Source organism: Misgurnus anguillicaudatus, chromosome 21 (genome assembly GCF_027580225.2).
Source record: "Misgurnus anguillicaudatus chromosome 21, ASM2758022v2, whole genome shotgun sequence".
NCBI lineage: Eukaryota > Metazoa > Chordata > Actinopteri > Cypriniformes > Cobitidae > Misgurnus > Misgurnus anguillicaudatus.
The window spans coordinates 24,417,231-24,429,712 of record NC_073357.2 but is presented as its reverse complement, the minus strand read 5'-3'; the positions used below and the strand labels follow the sequence as shown (position 1 = coordinate 24,429,712).

General features: G+C 39.7%; 1 protein-coding gene across 1 annotated transcript in view; it reads right to left on the bottom strand.

The window, feature by feature from the left end:
- The window catches only part of dnah2 (dynein, axonemal, heavy chain 2), a 282,596-nt gene that overhangs the window by 114,945 nt on the left and 155,169 nt on the right, over positions 1–12,482 (bottom strand). The window lies entirely within an intron of this gene.

Here is a 12,482-nt window from a genome sequence, read left to right as displayed (position 1 = left end):
CGATGCTGACGGCGCAAACGAGCACGGTCTTACGGCTGTCATTCTCTCTTCCTAGAGAGACGCAGCCTCAGACCTCTCCATGGCTCCAAGCATTTGAATCGCGCCCTCTCCGGACGGCTACCCAAACGGTTTATGACGTTTTTCGGCCATACAGCTGATTTATATCAGCGGATCCGAAGACGCTTACACCTCCGCTCTGCTCCAATACTCGGAGATATGAAGGGTAATATCAACCTGAAGTGAGCTTGCTACCCGCCACAATAAGTTTCAAAACTCAAAGCGCGCGCACAGACAGACGCGCGGCATCTCGTTTAAGACGGGCTCACGTACCCCTCTAACGACCCTCAGAAAACTGAATATCGTGGCATTCTGTTCATAAGTCCACTTCAGTTTGACTAAGCAAAGGTCCCGCCCCGAGCTGACGGCCGGGAAGCTCATGCTTAAGTTACACACAGCTGCATGAAGTGCTACCATCACGAGATCGCCAGCATCTGCTGTGGGTTGAACACGCTTTACGACGGCAATCAGCCTTCGGCGCGTGGAACGCCCGTTTGTCTCATATCAATCACCTTGTACTGTACATACGGTCCATTAAGGGGATGATTTTAGCACTGCAGCACTCTCGACCATGTTATTGTGATAATGCGGTCGGGCAAACTACGGTGGTTTCATTATTTACCGAACCAGACTGAGATCTCGCCCCCTGTACAAGCTGGCGAGTCATCTCCTTTATAAACTCATTGCATCGCTTTATAAGCTATGTTCAATCAGAGTGATACGCATCTCGTGCTTAACTACCAAGATGCAGACATATTATCCCGTTACGATGGGCGTGCAGAGATTGCATCCGTGGGACACGACCTACATTACGTGCCTTATAACACGTTGACACGAGCTGCTAGGACCCCTTTCGCGAGGCGTCCTTATGCAAAGTCTGATCTATTCTGTCTAGTGACAGCGAGAGTCTTCCCCCCGCGAATTGTAGGTGGAACAGCTTTCTCCTCACTATAGAGGCTCGTGCACGGCGGCTTTCTCCCCCTGCGTGTATATATATATATGTGGCGGTGATAACAGCGAACCACGCTTTTATGACCGACCATCCACTTTATTCATAAGTCTGTCATTTCTCAGATGCGGACGGTGCCCGAGGCGCAGCGCTCTGGAACTGTCCAAGGTCCTGTATGACAGATACGTCTGACGTACATCAGACGATCAGCTGTTCATCGGCGTCACAGATCACTCACTAGCGCACCTGTCAATACAGGTTATTTATGGATCGTTGACGTTATCACCTCCCGTGACAATGAAGTCTACTCCATGTATGGATTAGATCCTCGGGCATGGTCTTAGAAGTTTCTCATTTGACATTTGTGACACGGCCGGCTGGTCCCCTCCGTCCACGTTGTCAGTTTACAGCTTCGACATCCCTGCTTCGCGCACTAGTGAGGTTTGTTGCATTAAAGGTGCGCCGCGTAAGCTCACCTGTATGCACGATATGGGTTTTAATTATATGCGTCCACCGTGCGCTTAGAGAAGCTCACATATGCACGCTACAACATTTCGGTATACACTAAAGATGCGCTCGGAAAAGCTCATCTGTATACACGGCTGTGACACATACATACATTGTTGTTCATCTGTGTACGTTAACGGTGCGTTGAGTGCCCACCGTACGTTCATCAATCATATCTGTACACATTCACGGCGCGTTCTGTGCATTGATTTATCTATACGCATTCACGGTGCACTGAAGGGTTCACCCGTGTGCGCACAACTTATTATCAGAACACATGACGGCGCGCTTGAGAATCTTGCCGGCCTGTGCATTATAACACTCTGATTCATCTATATGCATTCACGATGTATTCAAGTGTTCACCTGTGCCCGTGCAATTTATAGTCAATACACATTTACGGCGCGCTTGGACAGCTCACCGATCTGTGCACTATAATACTACCTATATGCATCCCGATGCGCTCGAGGGCGCACCTGGGTTCACACTATTGTGGTATCTGTATAATCCCACGCTACGAACCGTTCTGCCGCATATTATAGTCAGATCGGCCGTTCGTGAGCTTCGCAGATCACTCACTATGTATGTCTGTTGCTTATAGTGGTTATTTAGATGGATCGTTGAAACCATCGCACTGGCTCACGCCCCTCTATGAGCTATGTCCTATATAGAGCCCACTCTGTGAGCGTTTGGCTTTTTCATGGACTTGGTCTACAGGGGTCTCTATTTGATATCTGCTACACGGCCGGCTGGTCTTCGCCGTCTACGTTGTCAGATTGTACAGCTTAGACGTCCCTGCCCTACGAGCGCAGGTTCTCTCGGCTCAATCATGCACGCTCATGCGTTTTATGTGTACACCACGGTGCGCTCAGCGAGCTCACCAACGTGACTCTGAATTTACTTATCTCGCACACCCGCGGCGCGCTCGGTATCTCGCCGTCTTGTGCTATGTTATGTGCCCCCGGTGCGTTTAAAACCCCACCGTGTGCGCGTCAACATTTTATATGGTGCTTACACATTGCTTAAAGCTGTGAATATGCCGGGTATAGGGCCACACGCAGTGTCTCTCCGGTAAGGCACTTCTGTACGTTGTGTATGCACGGCGTGATGGGATTACGTTCCCCCATAGCGTCAGCTAACTGACGCAATGCGAAGTGAACCGTATTGAAAGGGAACGCTTAGGTTACTCACGTAACCCCGGTTCCCTGAAATAACGGGAACGAAGCATTGCGTCACTTGCCGTGCTACAAACGTCTACGCAGCGAGTGTATTCGGCTGCGCGCTTCAGTCGAATAATAATGAGCTCCTGACGCTTGAACCGCGCTTATATAAGGACGTGTACTTCCCGCGCGCGGGTTCAAACGTCATTGGTCTGTACTTTGTACAGACGTTAACCAATAGGCTTCAGTCACGGAGTAAACAGGAGTTTCCCCCATAGCGTCAGCTAACTGACGCAATGCTTCGTTCCCGTTATTTCAGGGAACCGGGGTTACGTGAGTAACCTAAGCGTTTTTGAACAATTATTGTAGTTATTGTTTACTGGCAGTTTTTATGAAAGGTTTTACTGGATGGATGTGTGGATACAGATCATGAGGTGAAAGTACGCCACATACACATTCAGCTTTTGTGCGTGGATTATGGTCAAAACAAATGTTTTGTAGAGATTTACTGCGTTTGTACCAGCTATTATGGCAACCCCTAATGATGGCACAAATGATGTCGGTCTTCCTGGATTTCACAATAAACATTAACAAGCCGGTCAAAACGGCACACTTGTGTCCCTCACAATTCAACTACCATTAGCTGTAGTGGCTCACCGGAAGTCTTACACAAAGAAGCTCAAAGATGGCGTCGCCCACATTTAGATCAAAAATAAGGAACTGTACAAAGCCAAATGAGGGCCAACGTTTAAAATGTAGTGTTTATGCACATTTACAGATGTGGCCTTTAAAAACGCGCGTTTTCTCCCGCGGCATTCGCCAATTCGTCTCGCAGAGTCCCGCAGCATTCTGCAAGTGCTTTCGGGGGGGCTACTTTTCCCTTTCCCTTAATGTGTTTCGCTTTAAAGAATATCCACCAGGTGGCGCATAAAAACATTGTCATTGCCGTTGTTTTCAGAAGTTAATAAGGGCATTGCTGAATATTTTACATTGAATTGCTGTTTTTGAAGTGATATGTCAACCCCTTCTTGCCAGCATAACAGCGCATACAAATATTAAGATGACTGTACGTGCAATGCGCATTTATAGTAAGTGCACCAGATAATTTAGTGTGAGCCTAATAAACGCGACTCGTGATATAGGGTTGCTATTTACAATGAATATCTTAATTATTTGTGTTGTCGAATTTTGACACCGTTTCATTGTTTGTTCATAATATTTATAATTGTCAGTTTTTCAAAAAAGTATCAATATTTTAAAGAGATTAATGTGGTATAAAAAAAAGACATGTTTTAAAGTTTAAAACGTTGTAAAAAATATAGTAGTATTCTTATATTTTAAGAATGACAATATGATACATTTATACTCCGCTAAAATGCTTTACATATGGAAAGAGGAATTCTTCTCATAACAGATATTTTTATGTTATTATTAAGACGTAGGCTACATCTAATAAAATAGCGAACAGAGAAACTGTGCCTTTTGCGGACGAAAAACACCTCAGAAATATTGAGTTTATGAATATTTACACTTACAATATGTACTTTGTGAAATGTGTGTGTAATAATTTTATAACATGTGGCTGTAGAGACAAACACGCTGCGTCGCCTTTCAGATATCTTACACGTTCGCATTCAACACTTTTCAAAACGTATTTATATTAAATCTAATGAATAATTATAAATTATGACATGAGAAAATTAGAAGTGTGCAAAAGAGCACAGTTCAGATATTGTTAATTAAAGCGGTTTTATACACCTTTCTGCCTTGTTTAAATTAACAAGAATTTTATTTGCCACTGTCAACACGTTTTGTGATTGATTTAATGATTTATTACAGAAACTTCTATGAAGCAAAGCTATTGTACTAAGCATCTATATATATATGTAAATAAATGTTGTAAAAAAATATATTAGTATTCTTATATATTAAGAATAACAATATGATACATTTACATTGCGCTAAAATGCGTTACATATGGAAAGAGGAATTATTCTCAACCACCACCAATAAAGTTTAAACATTATTTTTTAGAAAAACGCCTCGGAAGTGTTGAGTTTATGAATATTTACACTTACAATATATACTTTGTGAAATGTGTGTTTAAAATAATAAATTTCATAACATGTGTATAAAGACAAACACGCCGCGTTGCATGATTTTATAAATACCGAGGTCCATATAAGTATTTTCTAGGGCATGCACCCCAGGAAAAAAACTTCTTATTTCCCTGCTCTACATATATGAATTTTAATAAATCAGAAAACCAAAGAATCAAATACCTATAGATTTCAAACCATATTAGTATGCAGAAAACTTTTGTTGGTCATTAGGAATACATTGTAATAATTATTTTACCATCCTGGGCACACTGCTGCACACTTTCTCTTCTTTTGTTATTTAATTAACTTTAATGACTTTAACAGGTAGGCCTTAGGACTAAATGCAATAAAATGTTCAAGCCAAAATATGAACATTTAAACTCCGTGCACGCGCACTACGGGTGGATGAAGCGTTGTACCGTGCACGTGATGCATCGTTTTCAAGTTCAAGCTTAGCAGCACAACACAGTGAATCTAATCATTATACAGTAAAAAAACATATCTTCAAGAATTAAAGGGTGGCGTTGAATTTTGTTAATAAACACGCTGAATAACGGAAAGTGAATTACTGAAGGGAGTAAGAGCAGCGCATTAAATCTGGACACCCATATGTGCTCAACTGCAGTAATGTTTCTTGTCCTGTCACCTTGACAGTCACTGCGGTTTCACATTTCTCGTCATTAAACTGCTGTATATAATAGTCAGCGTTTGATTACTTAGGCTACATCTTTCTTGCACTACCACTAACGGCGCATCTGACCTGTGTTGCACCTCTGTCTGACTGGTTTGATTTTATTGGTCATCTCGGTTTCATTTTGACTTCATCTTAAAACTTAATAGACCATTTAACTGTTTGTACACAATGATGACATGGCACCGTATGCGTGCGCATTTGGGCAACGGAGCTATGGCAAGAATCAGCAGCAACTGACCCATTTCACAAAAAATTCACACGGCCGCGCCGCTCCATTAGCATGCTACACTTGCTACTTTAGCGGGTTGAAATGCATATACATATTAGGCTATATATTTGGTGTGTTTGACTTTCTGCCGAACTGCGCGATCCAATCGGCATATGAAATTACTATAGCGGCGCGAAAGTGACTGGGGAGCCGACTGGTGTAGCGCTACAAAAACCCACAGCCGAGTGACAGCAAAGTACCGCGAGAGCGATTCCAGTTATCAGGTGGAGAAATCCGCTTTGAATCGCTCTCGCGGTACTTTGACATCACCAAGAGGTCTGCTTAGAGCAAACTTGTGACTTGCATAACAATGACTTTGTCCCACCTCTGCTAAGACGTCACATGCCGATCGGTCTGCGCGGTGCAGGAAGAAGCCACACGAGCGCTGAGCGTTGAGCCAAATTATAAGACGAGCGTAAGAAAATGATCGAGGTCTGGTCAGGGAATTAACCCAACACAAAGTGAAAATGATAGCAATGACTCTAAGATCTATGGACATGCACATCAGTGTTTTATTTGTGTGGAGAAAAGGACAATTTGAAATAGTGTCCAACACAATACTCTACCATTATACTCAAATAAGTAGGGCCTACATGCACTGCTCCCAAACGTGATGTGTTTTGGTGTTGCTTGTAATCTGGAACTTGGTGTATTTCAAATGTGTTTGTTAAGTGTCTCCACATGAAAACGGAATGCCCTCCCCCCGCACAGTCCTGCAATGAGAACCAGAAAAAACGGTTTCTAACCATTTTATTTACATGTGAATAGTGAGAGAGCACCCCCTCAGGAGCTGTAGGACGGTTTTTTATAAGCGTAAACCAGGACTAAGCCTTAGTTTAAATAGAATATAAAATTAGTTTTAACAAACATGCCTTACTAAAAACATTATTTGTCTGCATTTTGAGGCAAAACAAAGGGCATGGCCGTCCAGACCTCGGTAATTTTCTGACGCTTGTCTTATTTGACTCAATGCTCAGCGCTCGTTTGACGATCTTGCGGCGCCACGCAGACCGATCGGACGGCATGTGACATCTTAGCACCGCGAGACAGTAGGCCTACAGCATGCTTTTGAATAGATCTCACGGTAGTGTGATGTCACAGACCAACGGGTTTGCGCTGCGCCCCATTAGGTAAAATAAAGTGAAAATTATTCCTAGATGACCAATAAAATCATACCAGGCAGACATCAAAGGAGGACGGATACCTCAGTCAGTGGAAGTACCAGAAAGATAGGTTAAATTGGGCCGGAGCACAGCTCCGCCTCCTCGGGTCCACAACACACCTTGCCGGAGCTCCGGTCCGTCTCCTTCAGCAACAGGGTTTGGTAAAATATAAAGTGTATAAAGTGTGCAGTATACAAAAAAATGCCAACAAATATTTCTAAAAGTAGCAATATTTTAAAGAGATAAATGTGGTATAAAGAAAGACATGAGAAAAGTAGAGGTATGCAAAAGAGCACAGTTCAGATATTGTTAATTCAAGCGGTTTTATACACCTTTCAGCTTTGTTTGAATTGACAAGCATTTTATTAGGCACTGTCAAAACATTTTATGATTGATTTACTGATTTATTACAGAAACTTGTTGTCAGAAGCAAAGCTATTGTACTAAGCATCTTTATATGTATGTTTTAAATTTAAAAGTGTTGTAAAAATATATGAGTATTCTCTTATATTAAGAATAACAATATGATACATTTATATTGCGCTAAAATTATTTTGCCATATAAATTATTCTCAACCACCACCAATAAAGTTTTAACATTATTCTTTAGGAAAAAAACGGCGTTTAAACCCGTGGGGCGAACAAGAAAACATATGTTTATATGCTCATTCGGCATATCATATGTGACCTGATCCAGCAAAATGAGTCACAGTGACCCAAATTTCAAAATTGAGATTTTGGTATCAATGGAAAGAGGAGATCATAAGCTTTCAAATGATATCATAGTCAAAGTCATACCTTGAATGGTTTTAAAGATATAGACATTTGAATTAAGGTTGTCTGTCCTCTTTTTCCAACTGAAAACCTGAGAAAAACGCCTTTAAAGTTTTTTGCCCGTTTTTTGTAGATATCTTTCAAAATTTTGCATTTTTAAAGGGATAAACGATTTAATTTACAGCTTAATTTGACTAAAGACCTTAATATAAATGCTATTACAGTAAACCAGGAAACAAGCTTATAAATCAAACAGAATGATGTTGAACATGTGAAGTAACAGAAAGGTTTCTGTGATGGTTGGGATTTGAGTTAGGGGGAGGGAATAGAACATTACGTCTATGGAATGTCCCCACAAAACATGGAAACCAGAATGTGTGTGTGTGTGTGTGTGTGTGTGTGTGTGTGTGTGTGTGTGTGTGTGTGTTTGTGCGTGCGCGCTCGTGTTCGCGTGTACGTTTTCGCATGTGTGTGTGTGCGCGCGCGCGCGCCTGCGCGCGTGAGAGAAATTGAGAGAGGCAGAGAGACAAGCAAAAGGAAACAAATATTGCTTGCCTATGCAATCATATCTTTGTGTAGGTTAGTTGACAATAACAGTGTAAACAATTCAAAAAGGAGTTAAATAGGAGAGGAGAGTGCTGCGATACTGACAGGAGGATGGCTGGACCAATCGCGTGCCCCGGGGTTTCCCATTGACAAATGATCAGCGTTTATGAAGATTTCTGATTGGCTCTAAAACAACGTGTAACACCATATTTGGAGAGATAGTGACGTTTCAGGGGATTCCCCGGGAGATGCTCGGAGGTGACGAGAGGATTTGATAAAAGCAATTTCCAGCGTATTTAGTAAAACTGTTTCAACTTTAATAGTCATTTAAAAACCTTTACTCAATTATTTGGACTACGAAACTTTGGGAGATTATTTTTTAATGTCTGTTCTTTGATATTAGCTAAAAATACATTTTTTGATAATTTCATTGTTTTTCCACATTATCGGCTCATATCTTAAAATAGAACGTTGCGACTTCCGACTCATTTCGCCAGAGCGGGTCACATATGATATTTTTTATTTAGTTTTACAGTTTTAAAAGTGGCAAAAAAAGTTCTTAAAATCTAACTGGTCTCTGTAAATATAACTGCAGATGACAGCAGATTAGATTCAGTTCACCTACTAAGAAATAGGAGAAGCGATGATTTGTGATTGATTGGGGCTAATAGAATGACTGCCACACTCAAAATACACCAAACCAAATGAGCACTTTATATTACACTAAAGCAACACACAATGTGCAAGTCATGACCATGGCCGGGTTTCCCAAAAGCATCGTAAGGCTAAGTAGATCGTAAAAACGATCGTACGAATCATCTTAGAATTACGGGCTGTTTCCCAAAAGCTTCGTAACGTAAGTTGCACTTGAAAATCATCGTAGATCTACGAATGCTCTGGAGTAATCGTTCATTCATAAGTGCTTTTGGGAAACCGGGCCCAGGCCTTGACGCTTTGTGTGTTCGACTTTAAATGGTGGGGCGCTGACTGGTCGGCGTTTGACATCAGAGTACCGCGAGAGCAAAGGTAAAGTCGGACCATTTTGTAACATTTCGACTTGCTCTCGCGGTACTTTGATGTCTTCGGTGCCGAACTGTCTGCGCAGCGCCACAAAGAAACGCCCTTTGACTCTTTACAGCAGAGTACCAGCAACATGAGAAGTGGTGGCACGCAAAAGGAAGTGAAGGTACGCAGTACGCTAAAATATAAAGTGTCTGTACTGCGAGCACTGGTCTAGTTATTTACATCGTGTGTTGCTCTTTCACCATTGTGCACCCGCGCACTCGCTCTGTAGTTTGTAGCTCGCGCTCCGGCTTCTGTAGCCGTTTTTTAATACAAAGTACAGGAGAGTGGAGCAAAATAAGCCTTTATCTAGGCAACCATACAGATTTGTAGCCGTGTGACCACAAATACAGGTAGCAACCATAATTTATATTTGGCTATGTTAAGGGGAAGGACAAATTAAAGAGTTATGATTAAAGTGATTTTTTTTACAAAAAAATCCTATCATATCAAAGTAAAATTTATACATACCAGGTGGTTATGTCAAAGTAGATTTATTCAGGTCTAAATATACCATAAATATTGGTGATAGGCGAATGATTTAGCTAAAGATTAGCCTGAATTACTAAGCTAGGCAGTTTTCCCAAAATGGTGGCTGTGGGGCAAAGTGAACCACCATGAGGCACTGTCTGAAACCACTGAATATGTTTCATTAAAAAAATATCTGTGTAGTTTCGCACAACTGATTTGTTCATTTTTAAACATTTTAGAAAACATATCATGCCAAGACATTACAATATTACTACATTTTTATTTTATGCATTTGGCGTTTTGGTCCATACTGAAAAACAAACTTACCACTAAGAAACGTCCATTGACAATCTCCAAACAATAAGTTGTTCCTCAAAATCTGTATTTTCATCTGATACAGACTCAAACATGAGTGGATGACATCAGAGTACCGCGAGAGCGATTGAAACCAACCTCCTCCGCCTTATTTCTCGCGGTACTCTGATGTCATCTGCTTGTCTGCTCTTGCGGCGCTGCGTAAAGTTGACCACACCTAAAAACCGTACTGCTAAACTCGACAGGAATTCTCTGTGTATACCAGCACCTCCTTTATTAATTGTATAGCAGGAAAACTTATTTTTTACTTCTCAGTGTGAAAAATAGCTTGGTTTGGCGTGTGAACTGATTATGTCAAATTAAGTTACCCGATATCCACTTAATTTTAGTTATAGAAATTCATTTAAAATAACTTACAGCGTAGTAGGCCTAGATTTGCGTTTAAACAAAGCAACTGCAAGGTTTTCTTTTGATTCGCTCGCTGAGAGGAGATTAGAATTGGGGGTTGGCAAAGAATTGGCAGACCTGGGGGTGGGTGGTTTTTAATTTCTTGACTTTCTGTGTCAGTGGTAGCTGCTACTAGACGCATTACATTTTGGAATGAACTTCCTTCATGTCGTTTTATTTATACACTGTAAAAAATATTTTCTGAATTTGTAAGTAAAGTTAGCATTAAATATGTATTACAATTTTAAATGAATTTTTGCTTTTATTATAATTTTAAATTAAATAACTGTAAAAATATTATGTGTAATTTTTAATGTGTAATATTAAAAATAATATTACACATTTTTTTATCAAAAAGACAAATAACTTGATTCTCATTAATAATAGGCATGGAAAACAAACTTCTAATTTTCAAACCCTCATACAGCTTGTGCCTATCTGCGTTGAACTTGAGAGCGCTGTAAGCGTTTATTGTGTCTTTCAGCACATTACATATATGACCCATTCTGTCTAAATGAGTGGGATGTTTTCAAATACCCTATTAATTAAACATCTAATACGTTTTCTGAGAGTGAAATGATTAATACTAAGATGCATGTCATGTCTGACATCTTGGTTTCGGTTTAAAAACATGCAGGAATTTGAAAATAAAATCCGGAACGTGCTTGATGTTTAAAAAGTTATTAAGAGAGATAAAGTTCGGGACTGATTTATGTTAAAAAGTTATTAAGATCAACAAGACTCGTACTGACTGACAGATCCGAAACCAACGCACAGACACGCAAGTACCTGCAGACAGAATAGTAAAAAAATCTGTTTTGGCAAGAATTTAAGAAAGCATATTAAGCATTACAAAAAACTTGTCAAGCTCATTATTAAATATGTCCATAGCCTACAGCGTTTGCGCGAACAGAACGAATTGTTTAAAAAAAACTCTCTCATTAATCTTCATCTAAATTAATAAATAATCAGATATTCGTTTATAATTTTAAATAACAGTATTCTCTATTATTTAAAGTCAGTTTTAGTTCAAAACAAGCAAAATTATTTTAAACAAGGTAATTAGAAAGTTGTAATTCAAATGTTTCAGCTGTTATTTACTAACTTTTTTATGTTAATTGCAATTCATGTCATAATAATCTTCAGTATACATTTTGCTTTTAAAATGTTACATTTTCATATTTTTATCTATTTACTTGTTTATTTTATATTCACCTAGATTGACAATGAAGCTGGCTTTAACTTGAAGTAATTTAAAGATCATCTGTGACCGAAGTCACGGAGACACGGAGTTATTAACGAATATTTTATTATCAGAGTGCAGCATTTTATCAAGGTTTTCTGGTCTTGTGTAATTAAATAAAACAAAAAAACTAAAATGGTAATTTTTTACAGTTGGATTAAAAGAAGCTTGATATTAGGAGCGTTTTAAAACTAATTCCAAAACATCTCGAGTTTCTAAATAAGGGACGCGCAGAAAATGTCATTCATTCATGTAATTTTATAGATTACACTCATTCACTTAACACACATATTATGCGTGCTTTAAGGGCTTTATAATTTAGCTGTAAACACTTGATTATGTCTGGCCGAATATTTTTTCTGCTATTCGGATGAATTCGTTATTCGTTTTAAAGCCATTATCCGTGCCCTTGCGAATAACGTATTCGGCTTCGGGCACATCCCTAATATATATATTTATTTATTTATGTTTGACGAATGCTTATCAGTACATACTTTTTGGTTTCTTCAACTTTAAAGATGAATATTCTCCTTTAGAGATGGGCAATTTTTTGCAATCACGAAAAAACAAAGAACGGCACACTGCTACTATAGCTCTCAATATTTATTATTTAAAAGACAACGTTTCGACCAAAACGTTGTCTTTTAAATAATAAATATTGAGAGCTATAGTAGCAGTGTGCCGTTCTTTGTTTTTTCGTGATTTAGTGTTTTTGTGATCGAGC